The sequence below is a fragment of the Hydra viridissima genome, unplaced genomic scaffold, assembly GCF_058129835.1.
Source record: "Hydra viridissima isolate aposymbiotic clone 2 unplaced genomic scaffold, HvirCarnegie_v1 scaffold_2, whole genome shotgun sequence".
Classification (NCBI taxonomy): Eukaryota; Metazoa; Cnidaria; class Hydrozoa; order Anthoathecata; family Hydridae; genus Hydra; species Hydra viridissima.
The window spans coordinates 16,028,980-16,049,614 of NW_028324301.1; the positions used below are offsets into that span (position 1 = coordinate 16,028,980).

At 36.1% G+C, this 20,635-nt stretch overlaps 1 pseudogene; it reads left to right on the plus strand.

The window, feature by feature from the left end:
• LOC149892219 (uncharacterized) overlaps nucleotides 1-20,291 on the plus strand; it is a 90,913-nt pseudogene extending 70,622 nt beyond the window's left edge.
• The last annotated feature ends 344 nt before the right edge of the window (nucleotides 20,292-20,635 follow it).

Genomic DNA, 20,635 nt, shown 5'->3' on the forward strand with positions numbered 1-20,635 from the left:
TGTCATAAAAAATTTCTTACCGCAATGATTTAAATTTATTTTCTTCTTTTAAAAAAAATGTTTTTAGCGAGAACAAAGCATGCAGGTGAAATGAAAGTGTTGTTTGATCTTTTGTTCAATAATATGAGGATGGTGTGTTTGAAGATAAGTAAAGAAGGAATTTGTGTGAAAACAAAAGCAACGATAAATTTAATGTTTGAAGTGGATCTTTTTGCAGATCGGTTTGAGGAGTACGTGTTTGATTATGAGGAGCCGTTGCATGTGGGTATTGAGACTTATATGAGTAAGGTGTTTAAAACGGTGAAAAGTGGTAGCGAGTTGACCAGTTTTCGTATAATATAAAGGTGGCGACGGAAAGCGTTAAAAACGTGAATTTGAGTGAGCGCTATTCTTTTCGGTCAAAGAGAAGAATTTTGGCTTCGAGGTTTAGCGATATGTGTAAGATGATAAAGCCGACCTCTGAATTTAGAGTGGCTTTAGAGAAAGGGGTGTTGATATTTTCAATGGAGACAAGCGGTGTTTTTTCTGAGAGCTTTAAGTTTGGAGAGGAAACTTAGGGTGAAGTGAAATTTGATTTGGTGCGTAAGTCTGATCAGCTGTATCGAGTTTCAAAAATAGTTTCTTTTTCGAGCGTGTTGGATGTGTGTGTGGGAGAGACGTTGTTGATTTCGTCAACAGGAGAAATGGGAACGGTAAAAGTGTATTTTCTCTGAATTTTTTATTCTTGTCAAATAAAAAATTTTAATATTAAAGAATGGCGCCTAAAAAGGGAATGCTTGAGAAGGGTGAATTGGGTCCGAGCAGTAAACCGGATCCAACAGATTCGTAGCCTTTGCCAGTTTTTAAGAATAGCCCGTCTCCGTTCACGCTTTTAGACCAAGGTCTTAAGTATAAGCCAGAGCCAGCTGCTGTAAATTTTATTCCTTTTCTGTTTTTGTTCAAGTAAACTATGCCGCGTCCAGCGATTTTGTCAACCATGGCAGAGCCGGCAGAAGCTCCAACACTTGAAAGCAGACCAGTGGCAAGAGCAGGAACGACTCTTGTGGCTAGAGTGCTTCCGAGCATACCGAGCAAAGGGAGTAGCGCACCGATGAAACCTCCTCTTTTACTTTAGAGTTGCGTGCGATTTGTTTTTTGCTGAGTTTAAGCGTGACTCCTTTTCCGTTGCTGTAGGCTTTTCTAATTTTGTTCAATTGTGAGTTTAGAACTGCGATGATCTGATTTCCTTCTAAATCTGAATGAGTGAGTTTTATGCTGACGTCGCTTTTGTCTTGAATGGCTTTTTTAATTTTGTCAGCTTGTCCTTGCGAGATGTTTAGTCTGATCTTTTGATAATTGCTCATTTTTAATAGAAAAGGAAAAAAAAATTTGAGATTTTTCGAATTATCGATTGAAAGCGCTTCCGGAGAAAAGATCGGATAGAGTTGAGGAAATTGTTTCTCTGATCTGATATCTGACGATGATGTCTTCTCCTCTAAAATCAATCAAGTTTCCATTTTGGTCGACAATTTGCGTTTCCATTCTTGAAATTTTGCTTACAACGATGGGAAGGTATATCAAGTGAAAAGGTTTTTCAACAATTTTATAGCCGGGTTCAACCTGTGGGTAAAAGGAGTAAATATCGTTTGTTGTTTTTCCGTCTAAATAAGACGAGCTGATAATGTCGTTGGTTACTCGGATCACTGCAGTATCTTCAATTCTTACGATGTTTTCAGACTCGTAAGTGTCGATAACGCTTGTGACTTTATTAGGGTCAACGGGGTCTTCTTTTTTTTCAACGTAGATGTATTCGTTTTTGTCGAATCCAAGGAGCGACCCTATGCTGTTATTCACGTTAAAATCAACCCAGTGTTTTGTCGTTGCTGTAGGCTTTCCAAAGGTCAATACGGCTTTCAACGAAGACTCGTTCGCTGTAATGGTGACTCTGTCTACTCTGTACAAGCTTCCTGTTTGTTTTTCCATTTCAGTTTGAAGGTATTCGTTGATCTGGTTGATGTCATAGGCTCCTTCTTGAATGTAAATGGTGTAGCTGTTTAATCCAGCATTTGGACTGTGTCTGAAAACGTTATTTTTAGAGGTGATGTTGAGGTAGGTTTCAAGTCCCACAAGAGCCATTTCGTAATGTTTATTCAAATCCAGCTCAATGGGTCTTTCAAAGTATGTTTTGATGGAGCTGATTGATACGGTGGGTGCATCATTTTTAGATTTTGGAAGCAAATAAAATCCGGACATGTTTTTTATACGTTTGGAAAATAAAAATCGTCCAACCCGCTTCTGTATTTTTTGGAGGATAAATCAATGACGGCAAATCCGTGGGGTTGAGACCAGCAATATCTGCAAAACTTTTTAAATTCTTCTTTTTTCATGTCGCTCGAAACGTGATGTTGATAAATGTGATCGACGTATTTTTGGTCTTGAGGAAAGAGCCAAATAAAGTTGGAATTTTCTCGGATGGTTTGTCTGGGTAGCATGAAATATTTTTAAGCGAGGTAAAAGCAGTCGACGTTGGAGTGTCTTCCTCGGATGTAATATTTTTCGCATTTGTTTTGTCTGGTGAGTTGCAAGTCGTCAAAGATCATCAAATTGTTTTTGGACGAGTCTAAGGATTCAGGTTCAGGCACGTCTTCTTCACTTTCGAAAACTTGACACTCCATGTCTGTTTCTCCGTTCCATTTTTTAGAGATTTCTTCACTGACAGCTTCAGGATTCGCGTTTTTTTGTTCGATTTTGTTTTGAATGTTGAAAAATTGGAGAATCATTTCTTTTGGTAGTTTCTTCTCAAAGGAGCTTTTGAGTATTTTGTATTCGGGTTGGAAAAGGGATTTGCCAAAGACTTGCAAACGGTTATAATCCAGCCATCCAGGTCTAAGTCATAAATTGAGAAGCAAGGTTTTTTTCCGCAACCGAACTTTCCGACGATGATTCCTCGAATGCTTCTTGGCAAAAGCTTGTTGTTGTATCTTTTGGTTTTGCCGATATTCCATGACAAAACAATGACTTACTTTTTGTATTAGGAAAATTTTTTTATTGTATTTAAAATGTACTGTGTTAAATGCAAAAGAGAAACTGAAACCATTCACTTGAAAAATGAGATGACAAAAAATAATCGAAAGATTCTCAAAGGGACTTGGGACTCTTGCGGAACGACCAAAAGCAAGTTTGTTTCTTCGCATGGGCTCACAAAAGGAGGTGATTTGGTGGAAAAAAATTTCCAGGAGAAATGCACATTCCGGGGATGAACTTTGCAGGACCGGGGACCAATTTGGATAAGAGATTGAAATCCACGAACATGTATCAAGATTGGAGCAAGCCTGTAGACAGAGTGGACAATGCGGCGTATCACCATGATTTGGCTTATAAATATTTCAACGTTCTGCAAAACAGGAATGTGGCGGATCAAATGATGCTTGAAGAGATGAATTCGATCCTCAATCCCACTCAAAGAGAAATCAACGAAAGAAAGCTCATTACGCCGGTGATCAAAGCCAAAGCTAAATTTGGATTGGGTGTAGATAATAATAAAAAAAATGCCTCTGAAATGGACGGATCAGCTTGCAGAGGAGCTTCATAAACCGGTCAATCGTCATTTTAAAAGAAGAAGGGTGATTGTGAACGACATTGGTGAGATATGGGCTGCAGATTTGGTGGACATGCAATCGTTTTCAAAATTCAACAAGGGCATAAAATATTTGCTCATGGTGATCGACGTGTTTTCAAAGTATGGATGGATTGTTCTATTAAAAAGCAAAACGGGTCTTGAAGTGGCTGAAGCGTTGAAAAAGATTTTTGGTGAAAGAAAATGCGTCAAATTGTGGGTAGATAAAGGAAAATAATTTTACAACAAGCACGTGAAAGCGTTGGGTGTTCAATTGTATTCCATTGAAAATGAGGAAAAAAGTTGTGTCGTCGAGCGATGGAACAAGACAATGAAAGAGAGAATGTTTAAATATTTTTCATCCAACAACACCAATAAATACATTGACGCATTAGATGAGATGGTAAAAAATTACAACTGCACAAAGCACTCTTCCATCAAAATGACGCCAGTTGAAGCCAGCGAAAAAAAAATAAAAGTAAGGTTTGGATGAACCTAAATGGCGAACAGAGAGAAAGAAAAGATCCAAAATTCTTAATAGGCGACAAAGTGCGGATTACTAAAAAGAAGTCCAATTTTGAAAAGGGGTATACGCCGAGATGGACTGAGGAGGTTTTTACCGTGTTAAAAGTACAGTATACGGATCCTCCTACGTATAAAATCGCTGATGCTAACGGTGATGAAATTAAAGGCACTTTTTACGAGCAGGAGATGCAAAAGACGCATCAGGACATATTCAGAATTGAAAAAATCATTCGCAAAACCAAGAGCAGATCATTGGTTAAATGGTTGTGATATGCAGACTCGTTAAATTCGTGGGTGGACAATAAAGAATTGATTAGCTTGCTTTCGAGCGATATTGTTCATTTCCTCTCTGAAAAAAATTTTCAGGTCCATTAAAAAATGAGCAAGATGATGGTTTTGTTTGAGCCCTTTATAAATGAGTACCTTGAGACGGAAGATTACCAGGAGTCCTTTTATTATTCGCCTTATGAAGAAAAGTACCATTACAAGATTTACAGCTTTGAAAATGATTTGGATTTTACCAGTATTCGTCGAATGGATGAATTTGAGTTGAAAATAAAGTGTGGAGGGATTCGTTTTGAAAAAAGCGGCATGGTACTGGAGGATATGTTTGAATATGCTCGAAGAAAAATAAATAAAGTCAAGGAGCAAGTCAAGGATCAGCATTTTGAAATGATCTAAAAAAAATTTCTTCCCCATTAAAAATGATGAACTTTGTGACGATTGAGAATTTTGACGAGAGTAAATTATTGGCTGGAGAGATTTATGCAGCCACAAAGCCCATTCAGTACCAAAAGATTCCGCTGTATTACGAGTATGCCAATGGAAAAGGTCCTTTTATTTTAAGAACCCCAGTTTTGTTTTCTTTGGGTTTGTATGAAAATCGCAGTGTGGAAACGAAAGAGCTGACGGTATATTCCATGTCTTTTGTTGCTTTTGACGATAAAAAGGGCATGACAGCAGAAGAAGAAAAGTTCATAGAGGTGACTGAAAAAATATCAAAATTTCTTCGCGAGCAAGTCATCCTTAAGGCAGCCTTGTTGAAAAAAGGAGGAAGAACTAAGAAAATAATGACAGAGTATTTTTCCATTTTTAAAAACAAATCTGAGATGTCAAACGCGTCTCCCATATTTTTCGGAAAGTTGTATACAAAAGAAAAGAGCATCACTTCCTTGTTTTTCAAAAAGGAGAACAAAAAAATGGTAAAAGCAGATCCATTGGGGTATGTTCGTCAAAGGTGTTTTGCTATTGCGTCTTTGAGAATTGAAGGTGTTTTTATTAGCTCGCAGATCGAGCCTAATCAAGTCAAGCTTCCAGAAGTGTTTATCACTAAAAATGCTCCTTCTGTTCAAAGCATTATGAGCGACTTGGATTTGGGAGAGGCTGAATCTGATGAGGAAATGTAGATCCTTTGGATCCTTTTTATATTTTGCGTGAATTTAAAAATGATTAACGTCGAAGGAATAAAATTGCCAAACGAGGCTTTGACTAACTTTCAATTGATAGAGGATGTTAAAAAGCTGAAAATAAGAAACTTTCGAGGTGTTTTTGAAAGAGACACATTGCCGAAAAAACCGAGAAGAAAAGAATGAGACTCAGGCACGGGAGGATTTCATTGGGTGTGTTGGTACAAAGAGGGTGATAAGAAATATAGTTTTGATTTTTACGGTCAACCTCCTCTTGTTGAATCGGTTAATTATTTGAAAAGTCCAGTTTATTATAACAGCGATAGGGTTCAAAAAGGAAACACGGTTTTTTGTGGTCACTTGTGCCTTTACGTCTTGAAAAAATTGGATGAAGGAAAGGACTTTCAAGACGTCATCAATACCTTTTAGTGGAAAATTAAAGATTTTCCAGAAAAAACTAACCAAAAAATAAAATCTGGGGTATATTAAAAAAATGATAGACAAATTTTGTAGATCAGAATTGGGTCAGTATTTATACAACCCAACCTCTCTTTCAAGCGATCTGTATGTCAGAACAGATGGAAATATCACCATCACTGCAGATTTGGATTTCAACTCTCACAAAATCATCAATTTGGCAGAACCAACCAACTCACACGACGCTGCCACAAAAAATTACGTGGACACGCATGCTTCAGGCGGAACTACAGTGGGAACCGCGGACTTGGATTTAAATTCCCATAAATTGATCAATGTGCTTATTCCGTCAAATGCGCAAGACGGGGCGACAAAATGTTAGGGAGACGTTTTGTTACAAAAATCCAATTTTTTAGGTTTTATTCCAAATTCAAGCTTTTCGTCCTTGGGATTGAAATCGAAAACGGTGGCAGTAGCCGCCACGTCAACAGTTTTCACTTACTCGGACGGACCTGGTGTTCTGAGAAGGTTATGGTTGGCTCTCAGTGGAAACTTTCCTAGAAATGTTTTCATTTGAATATTTACAGATGGTGAAATTAACGTTGGAAATTATTCAGAAACCACGGAAGGAATAGGAGTGGACAACACTTAACTTGCTTGCGACTTGCTTTTTTCTCCTATCGGCGGTCCTTTTTACGCCAATTCTTTGCAAGGATGCAACGTTTTAAGCAACATTTCGTTGGGAGGATATTTTACGCTTGACTTGCCGTTCAGTACAAACATCAGCATCCAATTGATCAACAAAAATACCTCTTCCATCACTTACTGAATTCAGCCTTTAATTTCCACATTCATCTCCATCCCTCCTCTCCTTTCATTCGTTAAATTGTACGGCAGGACGTTCAGATATTTAAGCACCACTTACGGAAACGAGTATGTTTTGCTGAACACCAATGGAAAAGAAAATGGCGTTTTTCTAAAATATATCAGGATGCACATCGTTGGAGCTTCTGGAAGCTGGTGGGAATCGAGAGTCAGAATGTGCGATGGCAATTTTCCTCCTGGAAACGGAACCGTTCTCAGTCCTTGGACACATAATACAAACAATAACACTACTTTTTCTGGATATGACGGTGACAGCAAATGCATCTTCTCCTCGTCTGGATTGGAAGATTTTTATTTATCTTCGTGGAACGGATCAAACATATCCTCGTTCAGCAACACATCGACGGGACTTCTGTACCAATCCAACTCCACCATCGGTTCCACAACAATCATCTCCTTTTACAGAAATTTTGCAAACGCAGATTCCATGCCCAGCGTTGCAGCCCGAAGAAGGCTCTTCGTCACGCTCAACTCCGGCGATGCGCAAGTGGGACAATCCGGAAGCTTTTACCTTATTCTCGGACAAGCGTATTATTACGCCTAAAAATTCTTCAAATTTCCATGGATCCAAAAGATCTAATTCTTAGGTTTAGCTGAACCATGAAAAATATTATAAAAAAATGTCATAAATAAATATCAGCACAAATGAAAAATGCCGTCTCCTATTCGCGAAAATTATTGTGTTGAAGAGTTTGATCCGGAGCTTCAGCGAAATGTCTTTCACGTTTACCCAACAAAAGAAGGTAAACTTTTGCGAATGATGAACACTAAAGAAAGGATTTTTTATCGATGGTTCCTTGAAAGTAAAAAAGAAGACAAAGAATGGGAAAAAAAAGTCGAAAAGAGAAAAGAAAGATTGAGAAAAAAGTTTCCTTAACTGTTAAAAAGAATAGAAGGATCGTTTATTATGACGGGAAGAAGTTGAAAGGGACAGTTTATTTTAATGAAAATTTGGTTCATCCTCCTAGACGACTTTTTTGGCGTTCCAAATGCGAAATATTTGCTCAAAGAGACATTAAGATAAATCATTTATCAAAGCAAACATTTGTTTTTATGTTTGGAATTAAAGTGGACAGCGGGATGGCTTTGGTAAATTTGAGACATGATATAAATTTAAAGCTGAATTATTTCAGTCACTTTTTGCTTTTTTCAGAATCGGTGGATAACGTCGTCATGGAAACTTATAACAGAAGCGACAAGGACGTCGTGATTAAAAAGGGAGAAAGTCTTTGCCTCGTGAATTTCTTTTAAATCCTTTGGATCCGGGATTCTAAAGAATCTTGAATCCACCATGAAAAAGAAATGTTTTTTTTTTTCCTCAATAAAAAAATGGATTATAACAGTTACAAAGAAATATACCCCACTCTTCCAACGGCTCCTGCAGAAGATGGAGGACACGTTTACCGTCTTCAAAAAATAAGCGAAATCCAAAAAGAGATGGACAACGAGAGGAAAATGAGAGTTCATCTAAGCAAAAAATACCATCGCGTTTTTAGGATCATATCCAATGTGGACAATACGATGCAAGCGCTGTGCATTGCTTTGGGTGCGACTGGAATTGGTCTTTTGTCAACGATTATTGCCAGTCCAGCAGCGATTGCGTGTGAAAGTGTGACTATTGGAATGGGTTTTTTATCGATTGTCGGAGGTCAAGTGAACAAAAAGATGGCATTGAATGCGGAAAAGCATGAAAAGATAAAAGTGTTAGCCGAGTCAAAAAACACGATCAGCGAGCACATTTCCAAAGCGTTGATGGACGGAAAAATAAGCGATTCAGAGTTTCAATTGATTCTTGGTGAGCTTCAAAAATTTAAAGCCTTGACGGAGGAAATACAAACCAAAACCAAAAACGGAATGGACGAATTGGGTAAAGAGACACTGATCCAAAAAGGTCGAGAAGACGCCATTCAAGCGTTCAACAATTTGTTCAAAAAAGGATCTGAAAATTAATTTCTATTGTATTTTAAACACCATGCCTTTTTTTAAAAAACAAGACCCGAACATTTTGGGATGAAATTGTGAAAGAAATTAATGACAGAAGAAAGAGGATTTATCAGAACAGCATCAATGAAAACATTTCAGATGCGAATTTTCAGACGGATGTTGCCAAGCTGTTTAAGCCGCTCATTCAAATTAACGAAAAGATGCTCAATAAGATAAAATCCGAGGTTAAAAACGAAGTTAAATCTGAGCAAGAGGATGAGTTTAAACCTAAATATGACTCGACAGGAATGGAAGAACCGTCTATTCTTCCTGAGGGCGATGAAACTTTGAAGAGTTTGCTTGATCTGGACACAAGAGCAAAATTTAAAAGAAGTTTTAAGAACAAGTTTGAATTGAGCAAAAACGATGGTCAACATACGATTTGAAAAATGGGAGTGATGTTTGAAGGAAACGATATGATTGTTGGCGGAGAAAAGTATAAAGGAACAAAAGGTCTTTGGGAGCAAATGAACAATCCAAACATTTCAAAGAATTTCGACGTGACAGCAGAAGATGTGGTTAATTACTCGAAAATTTTAACGGAGAGTGAAGCCGTAAAGCCAGATGCAAGATCGAACAAGCCCAGAGCTTCAGAGATTGAAAAATACAATCAATTCATCATCCCTATTGAAAAGGAGCTTAAATCTCAAAAAGATGACGGCTCCATACCTGTAGAAAAATTGCTGAAATTTTGTGAGAAAAAAGATCCCGAAGATTCTATTTCAGCTCTTACTAGTTATGATATTCAACTTCTTGATCAAATGCGTGCTGAAGAAGAAAAGAGGAAAATAAAAGAGGAGAAGAAGAAGTTAAAGAAGCAGTATAAAGAAAGCATGGCAACGCTTGAAGGAGATAAAGATAAGATGGGAATTGAAAAATATATTGAGTACAAGGAGAAGTTTAAAAAAGCTTATGAGATGAAAAAAAAATATTTTGATGAGAAAATTAAAGGTTCAGGTGTCATCATTCTTCCAAGCGATCATAATGCGTTGGTGGAAAAGCTTGAATTGAGCGTGGCTGCTTGTCGTGCGGGGAATACGGGATCGAGAAATGAAGCTGTGAGCATTTGCGATGAGCTGTTGAGACAAAAAGTGATTAGCAAAAACCAGTACAAATCGATTATGAAGGTCCTCGAGGTAAAATAGGTTCTGTCAAAAAATTTTTTTTGCATATTAAAAAATGATCATTTACAGAAACAGATATGTTAAGAAACACGTTGTTGGAGGAAGTGGAATCATTGACACGTTAAGAAATTTTTTAAAAAGAGCAGCAGCGTCGAGCGCATCGAGAGCAGCGTCTACTTTGGCTGGTAAAATTGCAAAAAGCGAGTTGGGAAGAGAAGCGATTACAGCTGCAAAATCTGCTGGAAAAGAGCTGGCTTCTTCGACGATTGTGACTGCTAAAGATGTGGCTATTGATAAAGGCAAAAAGGCGCTAGAAAAGGTGTATACCAAGACCGTAACTCCGAATCCTCAAAAGATCCCAAAAGTTATTGCTCCGCTCACTCAAAAAAGCAAAGACATTATTTCCGGAATGGTCGAATCAGCAGCAGCTCCGAAGATCAGCAGCTATTATTCCTCGCTCGGGGGTTCTCTGCATCCTAAAAAAGTTGTCCAGGAAAAATGCCATCCGAATCCAAGACCTGGTTAAAATGGGAAGCGGGATAAAAGTGGTTTGAGGATACGAAAATTTTTTTTCTTTTGTATAGAAAAATAGCAAATTCCGATGTTTTAAACATTACAGAAGAAATTATTGTTGATGAAGAAATTGAGAGATTTGAATTTCACGAATACGAACCGGTCAGCACCAATTTAAACATGGCCGGGGAGATAAGAATCAGCATTGAGCAGCAAGATTTGTTCACGCTTCCCTGTGATGCGTACCTTTTGGTTGAAGGAAGGCTGACAAAAGCAGACGGGACATCCTATGCGGATGCGGATGTGGTTACTCTTGCAAACAACGGCATCATGCACCTGTTCAGTCAGATTTCTTATCAGTTGTCGAATCAAGAGATTGAAACCATATACAGTCCAGGTCAAGCCACTACCATGCTGGGTTTCCTGAAATATCTGGCGGAGTACCGAGTGTCGAAAGGAATGAATCAGCTGTGGCAAAGAGACAGCACTGCCCTTGCCGATCTTGCAAATAACAGCGGGTTTAGTCAAAGGCAAGATTTCATCATTAAGTAACCTGTTGAAAAAGGAACATTTTCATTTTGCATTCCTTTGAAACACATTTTTGGTTTTTGCGAAGATTACGAAAAAGTTCTTTACGGATTCAAGCACACGATTACTCTTGTGAGAAAGAGCGACGTTGATGCGATTTTTAAGAGCGAGGCAACAGCCGCAGGAAAAGTGACCTTGAGCAAACTGTCTTTGTTCATGCCTCATGTCACCCCCTCTTTTATAGCAAACAACAATTTTTACAAACTCATCGAGTCCAAAGTGGATGTTCCGTTGTCGTTTAAATCCCGTCAGTGCGACACCATTGCCGTGCCAGTTTCAAACACATTCAGTTGGAGGTTGTGCGCCAGATCTGCCAGTGAACGACCGAGGTACATCATTGTTGGATTTCAAACCAATAAAGACGGCAGTCAAGAATTGAACCCTTCCGTATTCAATTACTGCGATTTGAAAAACATGTACGTCACATTAAACAGCGAAAGGTACCCTGCTGTGGATTACGACTTGTCCTTTACAAACAACAAATTTTCGAGGGCTTACAGAGACGCGTGCAAGTTTGACAAGACTTTTGGAATCAGCGAAATTATCGCTAAGCCAAATTTAACAACGCTGAATTACAGACACATTTGCCCTCTTTTCGCTTTTGACGTGAGCAAGCAGGCTGAAAGGTTGAAAGCAAATTAAGGCTACCTTTAACGCAAACGTTCCTGCAGACACTAAAGCCTTTGCCGTGGTGATCTCTGACAAACTGCTCAGAATCAAATCCGACGGAAACCGAATGAACGTTGTGTATTAAGATCCACATGTGGATTTATTAGGAAAAAATAAATGGATCCTTAATAAAAGAATGAATTATACGAAAAAGGATTTGAAAAATTTACTTATCGAAAATGGCGTTTCCAAAACGTCGAAAAGCAAAATGAGTTTGGTGATGATTGTGTTGGAAAACCATCTGATCGATAAAAATGCGATGATGGAGGACGTCAAGCCGATAGATTCAAAATATGGCTGTAAAAATAACTCACGCTGAAACAGGAAAAGTGATCGAATACGACTCTCTTTACAAAGCGATGAAAGAGACGGGTCACGGCAACAACTATTTGGAGAAGCGAAACGGCAAAGTGGATGAAAACGGATTTAAAATTGATATTCTTAAATAAAAAGCATGTCGTTTCACCCGTTTTTTCTAGAATGTAGCAAAAGAGAGCCCAATGTAAAAAAGAAAAGACAGCTCGAGGCTCTTGCGTTCAAGGCTGAGAGCGGCTCGTTCAAAATTCCTGAAATGTACAGCGATGAAAAAAGAGACGAGCTTTACGCGATTTTGTGGGAAGACAAAGAGGATGACTTTTCGCAAATGGAAAAAGAAATCAAAGAGCACAACAAAGAATGGAGCAATTTGAAAAAGCAAGAAAAGCTGACAGCAATCGACAGACGCGTTTTTGAATTGGACTGCAATTTTGAAGAAAAGAAAAAAATGTCTGGAAAACTGAAAATGGACGCGCTGCTCCAAAAATTTGCTAAAAATAAAAAAAATTTAATCGAAGAAAAATAAATTCCAACGAAAATAAAAAAGATGGGTGAAAATCGAAAATCGTGGTATGAAATGAAAAAAGGGTCTGTTTTAGAGATGGAGTTGCATGAAGAAATAAAATCTAAAATAGAAAGTATTGATGAAAGAATAAATGAGTTTAAAGAACTTAAAAAAAGTTATTATGAGGAGATAAAGCTGTTGAAAAAGGATATAAAAAAGCTGACTCAAATGAGAAAAGAATTGACAGAGGAAAGAAAAATAAAATTCCCTTTCAAATTCAAAACGTGGGATGAAGAAAAAAAAGATTTTTTAGAAGATCTTGAGTTGTCTGAGATGATGAAAAAAGCAAATTCACCAGAGGAGATAACAAAAGTAACTCAAAAAAGAAAAGAGGTGATGGATAAAAGAAAATTTCCGATGAGTGATGAAATGAAAGCTGAAAAGAAAAATCTTTTTAAAAAAGTAAAAGAGCTGAATAATGAGGTTAAAAAGTTGGCTGAAAGACAAAAAGAGCTGTTTGCTCAAATAAAAGAAATGACAGAGGAGGCAAATAAATTGTGTCATTCCTTTTTCACTTTTATTGAGCAGAATAATTTGTAAAGAGATTTTTAATTCTTTTTGAAGAATTGAAAATTTGCTGAAAATAAAAAAAATTGAATTCGAGTTAAATAAATTCCAACAAAAATAAAAAAGATGTGTGAAATAATTAGAGAGTTTGAAGAGGAAAGGAGAAAGTTGAAAAAAAAAAAAGAGAAGAGTTGGCAGATAGAGGAAGAGAGTTGGTAAAGGAATGGGAAAGAAGATTCCCGTGGATAGTGTTTGAAATAAAAGGTCATGGTTGGGAAGAAAGATTAGGAGAAGATTTTGAAGAGAATTTAAGAATTTTTGACGAGCATCAAAGAAACTTTAAAGAAAATCTAAAAATAGAGAAGGCAGAGCATAAAAGAAAGCTGGCAGAAAGAAGAAAAAATTGACATGTGAGGAAAGAAAAAGAGAGTTGGAAGAAAGAAGAGAGTTGACGGAAAGAGGAAAAGAGTTGGCAGAGGGAAGAAAAAAGCTTACGGAAGGAATAAAAGAGTTGGACGAGAAAATAAGAGAGTTGAACGAGGAAACAGGAGAGTCTTTAATTAAAGAAATTAAAAAAATTTTACGTGCGCGAAATTTTTCAAGATTCTCAGAATTTTTTAATTCTTTTTTTGAAGAATTGAAAAAAATTTAATTTGAGATAAATAAATTCCAGCTCAAATAAAAAAGATGGAAAACAACACCATTGACGAAACCATTGTATTTGATGAATTGGGAGACAAGTTAATCATTGAATATAGAGAAGAACCGCCTGTTGTTAAGAAAGATGCTTCAAAGGATGAATATTCATTTGATTTTAAAACTCAACATTATGAAAGAACTTCGTATAAAGATTGCGAACATTCTTTTTGCTGGGATTCATGTCAAAGATAATTTTTTAATTCTTTTTTGAAGAATTGAAAAAAAAATTCAATTCGAGATAAATAAATTCCAGCTCAAATAAAAGATGGAAAACGGTTTAAATACTGAAGAACAAGAAGTGGAATAACATTATTACAGGATGCGAAAGGATGATCTTTTGGATGCTCTTGATTGCAACCCTGTTTCAACTACAGAAAAATCTAAAAGCTTGATTAAATTCCTAAACAACGTTAGAAAAATTCCAAAGGAATACCGAGAAGAATTAAAAGAAATGGTTGAAGTAGCACCATTTCACGAAGTGATAAAAAATATAAAAATGTTTCTTATTTTAAATAATAAGGTAAATTATAGACATATAAATTCTAAAGGTCGTAAAAAATATCATGAAATAGTTGAACGAATTAGAGCAATCAAAAATATGTATATTTGTTGAATTTTTTAATTCTTTTTTGAAGAATTGAAAGAATTGAATTTGAGATAAATAAAATATTTCAGTAATAAAAAGATGATTTACACAAAGAAAGTTTTGAAAGATTTGCTGGTCAAAAATGGTGTTACCAAAACGTCTGACAATAAAACAACTTTGACACTGATCGCGATCGAAAACAATTTGATCAATAAAAGCGATTTAATGGAAGATGTGAAAGAAAAGAGACCCGTGGGAAGACCGAGAATACATGAACAAAAAGAAAAAAAACCTGTCGATCCTAAATGGAAAAGACTTGTTGAATTTAGAAATCATCCTTTCACTTATAAAATAACCCATGTTAAAACGGGGAAAGTGACTGAATACAATTCTCATTACAAATTAAGAAAAGAAACGGGTCACTACTGGAAATATTTTGACGATAAACACGGTTATCAAATAGAAGTGATTATGCCATGAAATTTAAATTTGCTGAAATTTAAATTTTCAAAAAATGAAAATGAGTTAAAGAAATTTTTTTTTCCTATATAAAATGGATAGAATGAATATAAAAGAATTAAAAGAGATGGCTAAAGACCGCGCCGAAAAAGGCATCTAAAAAATGAGAAAAGCCGAGCTTATTGAAGCTATAAAAAATACAAAACCCATCATTGGGTATGGTCCTGCAGCTCGTAGACGGACGACTGATGCAAGACCTTTGACTGTTAATGAAAGACCTACCGTAGTTAGGTTTGTTCGGCCTCCTGTTAAAGTTTCAGTGAAACCTGCAAAAGTGCGGTTTGTTGTTGGACCTGATGTAACACCTGCTCCAAAACCGACAAGTCTTGAAAAACCGGTTCCTGCACCAACACCTGTTTCCAATGACTTGATTTCATTCGGACCTGCTCGCTTACAAAATCGGGTAACAAGAGCTGAACCATCCATCCTTGACACACCTGTTACCGATTCAACAAACGTTATTGCTCCTAGACCGGTTCCAGCACCAAGACCTGGGTTGTTTTTGAGAATTGCAACGTCTGTCTACAACGGTTTCAACAAAATAAATGCTCTTGTTGATCCATTCATTCCAAATAAGGTGAAAAATGCAGTGAGCAGCGTGAGAAATGGAGTGGAAAATACGATAAATTCTTTCAAAGACGTCGTATTTGGTAAACCTGTTCCCGCTCCAAGACCTGTTAAGATAAAGTTTGTATTGACTGAGCATGCGCTAAATCACATCACTGAGCAATTTTCTTACACCCTCTCTGTTCAATATGAAAATCCTGACGCCTTTTTAAACATGGTTAAAGAGGCTGCGATCAAAGTCATTAAAAAAAACACAAAAACAAACCTTGTTTTAACCTAATAATAAAATTATTACAACATTACTGGGAGAAAAAGAAGGTGGTAACTGATGAAGATGAAAAGAATTTTAAAGCTGCAGTAAAATGCCACATTTGCAAAAAAAATCTTAAAAAAGATAAAGTCTTAGACCACTGCCATTTGACTGGAAAGTATCGTGGAGCTGCTCACAAAGATTGCAACTTAAATTTTAAAATACCAAAATTCATACCCATTTTTTTACACAATTTGTCTGGTTAGGACAGCCATTTGTTCATCAAGAAATTAAGAGGAAAATTAAAATGCATCCCCAACAACGAAGAAAAATACATCAGCTTCACAAAAAAAATTAAAGTGAGAGAATATATTGATAAGGAAACTGGAAAACCAAAAAAAGTGTGGAAAGAATTGAGGTTTATTGACAGCATCAAATTCATGCCCTTCAGTTTAGAAAAACTGTCTAAAAATCTAACCAATAACCAATGCAAAAACGTGGCTGAATATTATCCCGAAAAGAAACAGTTCGACTTAATAAGAATAAAAGGCATTTACCCTTACGAATGGGTGGACTCCATTAAAAAGTTTTCCGAAACGCAATTACCTCCTATCGAAGCCTTCGACTCCAAACTAAACGGTGAACCAGCAAAAGTTGAAGACTATGCACATGCTCAAAACGTTTGGAACGAATTTGGATGTATCACGTTTAAAGACTATCATGAGCTGTTCAACGTTTCAGACGTGCTGATACTTGCAGATGTTATTGAAAATTTCAGAGACGTTTGCATGGAATATTACAAGCTCGATCCCGCCTGGTATTACACCTGCCCTGGAATCGGTATAGATGCTTGCTATAAAAAAACCAAAGTCAAATTAGAACTTCTTAGCAATCCTGATATGCTTCGAATGATCCAAAAAGGAGTACGCGGTGGAATCAGCATGATCTCCAACCGATATGGAACTGCGAATAACAAATACATGGACAAATTTGATCCTTCAAAACCGTCAAAGTTCATCCAGTACGGATTGATGATTTGTACGGATGGGTGATGAGCAAACCTCTTCCTGTTGGAGGATTCAAATGGATGACTGAGGAAGAGCTTTTAAATTGGAAATCCATGCCATGCATTCTTGAAGTCGATTTAGATAACCCTGATCACCTTCACGACAAGCACAACGATTACCCTTTGGCTCCTGAAAGAATGCCTATGGGAAAGTAGAAAAACTCGTTCCAAATTTAAACCCTAAAAAGGAATACGTCATCTATCATGAAAACTTAAAACTCTATGAACGAATGGGATTGGTCATTACCAAAATTCATCGAGGCTTCAACTTTAAAGAAGAACCTTGGATGAAACCATACATCGACTTCAACACCGAGAAGAGAACAGACGCTACCAACGAATCTGATAAGGAATTTTTCAAACTCATGTAAGACTCCGTCTTTGGAAAAACCATGGAAAACATCGAAAATCATGTTGACGTTAGACTTTTCACTACAGAAAAAGAAGCCTTAAAATTATCCAAAAAAACTCAATTCGAAAGCTTCACCATTTTTGATGAAAACTTAATCGCTGTTCACATGAAGAAAACAAAGTTGGTTTACAACAAACCCATTTATTTAGGGATTTGCATCCTCGACATCAGCAAATTTTTAATGGCTGAATTCCATTACGACTACATCAAACAAAAATACGGTGATCGAGCAAACTTATTAATGACTGACACAGACTCGCTCTTTTACGAAATCGAAACTGAAGATTTTTACGAAGACATTGCTGATGATGTACTTGAAAAATTTGACACGAGTGATTTCAGCAAAGATCATCCTGCCATTAAAAATGTTGGATTCAAAGTGGGTAAAAACAAAAAGGTCATTGGAAAGTTCAAAGACGAGACTGCAGGTAAGCAAATTGAAGAATTTGTTGGGCTTAGACCTAAGCTCTACTCTTACAAGATTCTTAAAGATGAAGAACACAAAAGATGCAAAGGTGTTAAGAATAAAGTCGTTGAAAATCAAATCAAACATCAAGATTATTTTAACAGCTTAAATAATAAGAAAGAAAAGCTTGCAACCATGAACGTCATCCGATCTCATCTTCACGACGTTTACACCGAAGAAATCAACAAAGTCACACTCAGCGCTAACGATGACAAAAGATTCATTTTGGAAGACGGAATTCACACCTTGGCTATTGGACACTATAAAAACAGACCTCCAAAATAAATTTAAATCATTGCGGTAAGAAATTTTTTATGACAACATAATCATGGCAAGAAATACTTTTAAAACTTCAACAAGAAAAAAAATTTATAACTTAACAAAAACAATCATCACAAAAATACATCGCAACAAGAAATTTTTTTAAAACTTCTAAACACATTTTTTTGAATAAAAGGTAAGTCATCTTGGAAAAACCTTGAACCCCCCAATATAATAGTTATCAATGCGCTAGAACCCGCAATATGCTACTACTTAAATCATGTTACGTTAATGTTAAATACTAAGTTATTCTTGCGGTTTGCCATAAACTGGTTTTGCTTAATTCTTTAAAACTGTGACAAATTATTTTTTCTTTCTTGTATTTATATTCTTTTTATGTATAAGTTATTTATCCTTAACTGTATATATTCCTGTTGTTAAACACACACACAAACACACACACACACACACATACACAAACACACACACACACACACATATATATATATATATGTGTGTGTGTGTGTGCGTGTGTGTTTGTAGCTACCTAGAGCACAATGTTTTTTGTAGTAGGTAGTTTTGTAGCTACCTAGAGCACAATGTTTCTATGTTTTGTGAACTACTCCATCTACCATATTGCTGCAGTCTTCTGTTTGATGAGAATTAATGAATTTTCTATTTGGGCTTGCTCCAATTAGAAAATTCAGTTTAAGTCCAATGGATTTTAATATCGTATATATATATATATATGTGTGTGTGTGTGTGTGTGTGTGTGTGTGTGTGTGTGTGTGTTGTGTGTGTGTGTGTGAGTGTGTGTGTGTGTGTGTGTGTGTGTGTGTGTGTGTGTGTGTGTGTGTGTGTGTGTGTGTGTGTGTGTGTGTGTGTGTGTGTGTGTGTGTGTGTGTGTGGTGTGTGTGTGTGTGTGTGTGTGTGTGTGTGTGTGTGTGTGTGTGTGGTGTGTGTGTGTGTGTGAGTGTGTGTGTGTGTGTATTTAACAACAGGAACATATACAGTTAAGGATGAATAACTTATACATAAAAAGCATATAAACACAAGAAAGAAAAAATAATTTCTCACAGTTTTAAAGAATTTAGCAAAAGCAGTTTATGGTAAACCGCAAGAATAACTTAGTATTTAAAATTAACATAACATGATTTACCAGCTATATATAAACTGAATTTTATTTGACAAAAACTAATGGGTTATTATGTGCTTTTTATAACAAGTGAAATAATATATGAAATATGAAAAACGAAAACATGAAATATCTGGCGCATTTTGCAAGATAATTATAAACTTGAATAACTTTCTAAAAGATTTTGCATTATCAAATAAGTTAAAATATACCCATTAAAAAATGCACCTACCAATAAACAACTCACAGTGGAATATATATTGGGGAGCTTATAGAGTATTCGACGCAAAAAATGACGGCATATGGGAAAAAAATCTTAAAAAATACATAAATTTAAGGCTGGTGAACGAAGGACCAAGGAGTTGAATGAAACCAGATCTTGACAAAAAATTTTATTTTGGCTTTTTTATGTTTCGCTATACTTTTTTTAGTCATTTTAAAATTGTTTTTACAGGTCTATTTTATCATTGACAGACTTTGTTTACACGAAAAAACGTGTCCAAATTTACAAATGTTAATCTCGAAAAAATGATAAAATCTGTTCGTGCCGACAACTAATTTCCTTTACTTTGGTGTAATTTGTTTAATAATTTGTCAACACGTGAAGTAGTTACTTTATCCTGAACAGTCTTATTAAACAAATACTATGAAAGTTTAAACTAATACTAAAAGTTTAAACTATAATAATAAGATGCACGTCCATCTCTTATACGTCCATGCTTTAATTCCTTCCTTAATTGAGTCTTTAATTACGTCTTTAATTCCAATTGCGGAAGAATGACAAGAATTGTTTGGTTTAAAGATATGCGGACAATTTTATCTGACAATAAAATCAGTTGTACACACTGTTAAAGTTGAGCTTTTTTCTGTGATGCCCCAGGAAGATCATTTTTAAAATGGGCTGTTGCGCTCATACTGGATATTATTCTTGTGAAAGAGGCATTATCAAAGGTTCTTGGGAAGGAAGTGTTTAATGAAGAACAAAAAATTTGCAAGCGGACAGATTACGATTTTAGCTGCCAGTCGTATAAGCAACATCAGAAATATGTCTCCTCTTATAGCTGCTGGTTTTAAATGTGTTTTTCCGGATTTCTGCCTCGACAATATGCAAAAGACCAGCTAATAGTTCATAAAAATTTTGAATTATTTCGTTAAGGTCCTATGGCTAGGTTTTCTGAGAAACTAATCGAATTTAGAAATTAGATTGTTCACTAATGATTAATTTCAACATGAATCTACAGAGAGGCGGAAAGAGAAGTTTTGAAGAAACCCACCTTTACAAATTTGTAATTGGTGTCTTCGAATGCTGCTTTCCAAAAAAACAATGATTTTCTTGATCTATTATTTTTTTTATTGATTTTCTCTTTTTAGCGATTGTTCGAGCGACATATCCAAAAGAATTGGAGAAGTCTGTTTTTAGATTTATTCAGAACATGTTAAAAACGCACCAGCATTACGAAAATCTTATTAAAAATGTAATGATGTACTCTTTTTTGTGGATGCTGTGAAATATTTCTATAGTAAATTATGTCAGTAGTATATAAATGCGGGTTCTGGGACATGGGTACCGTTATATATTGGG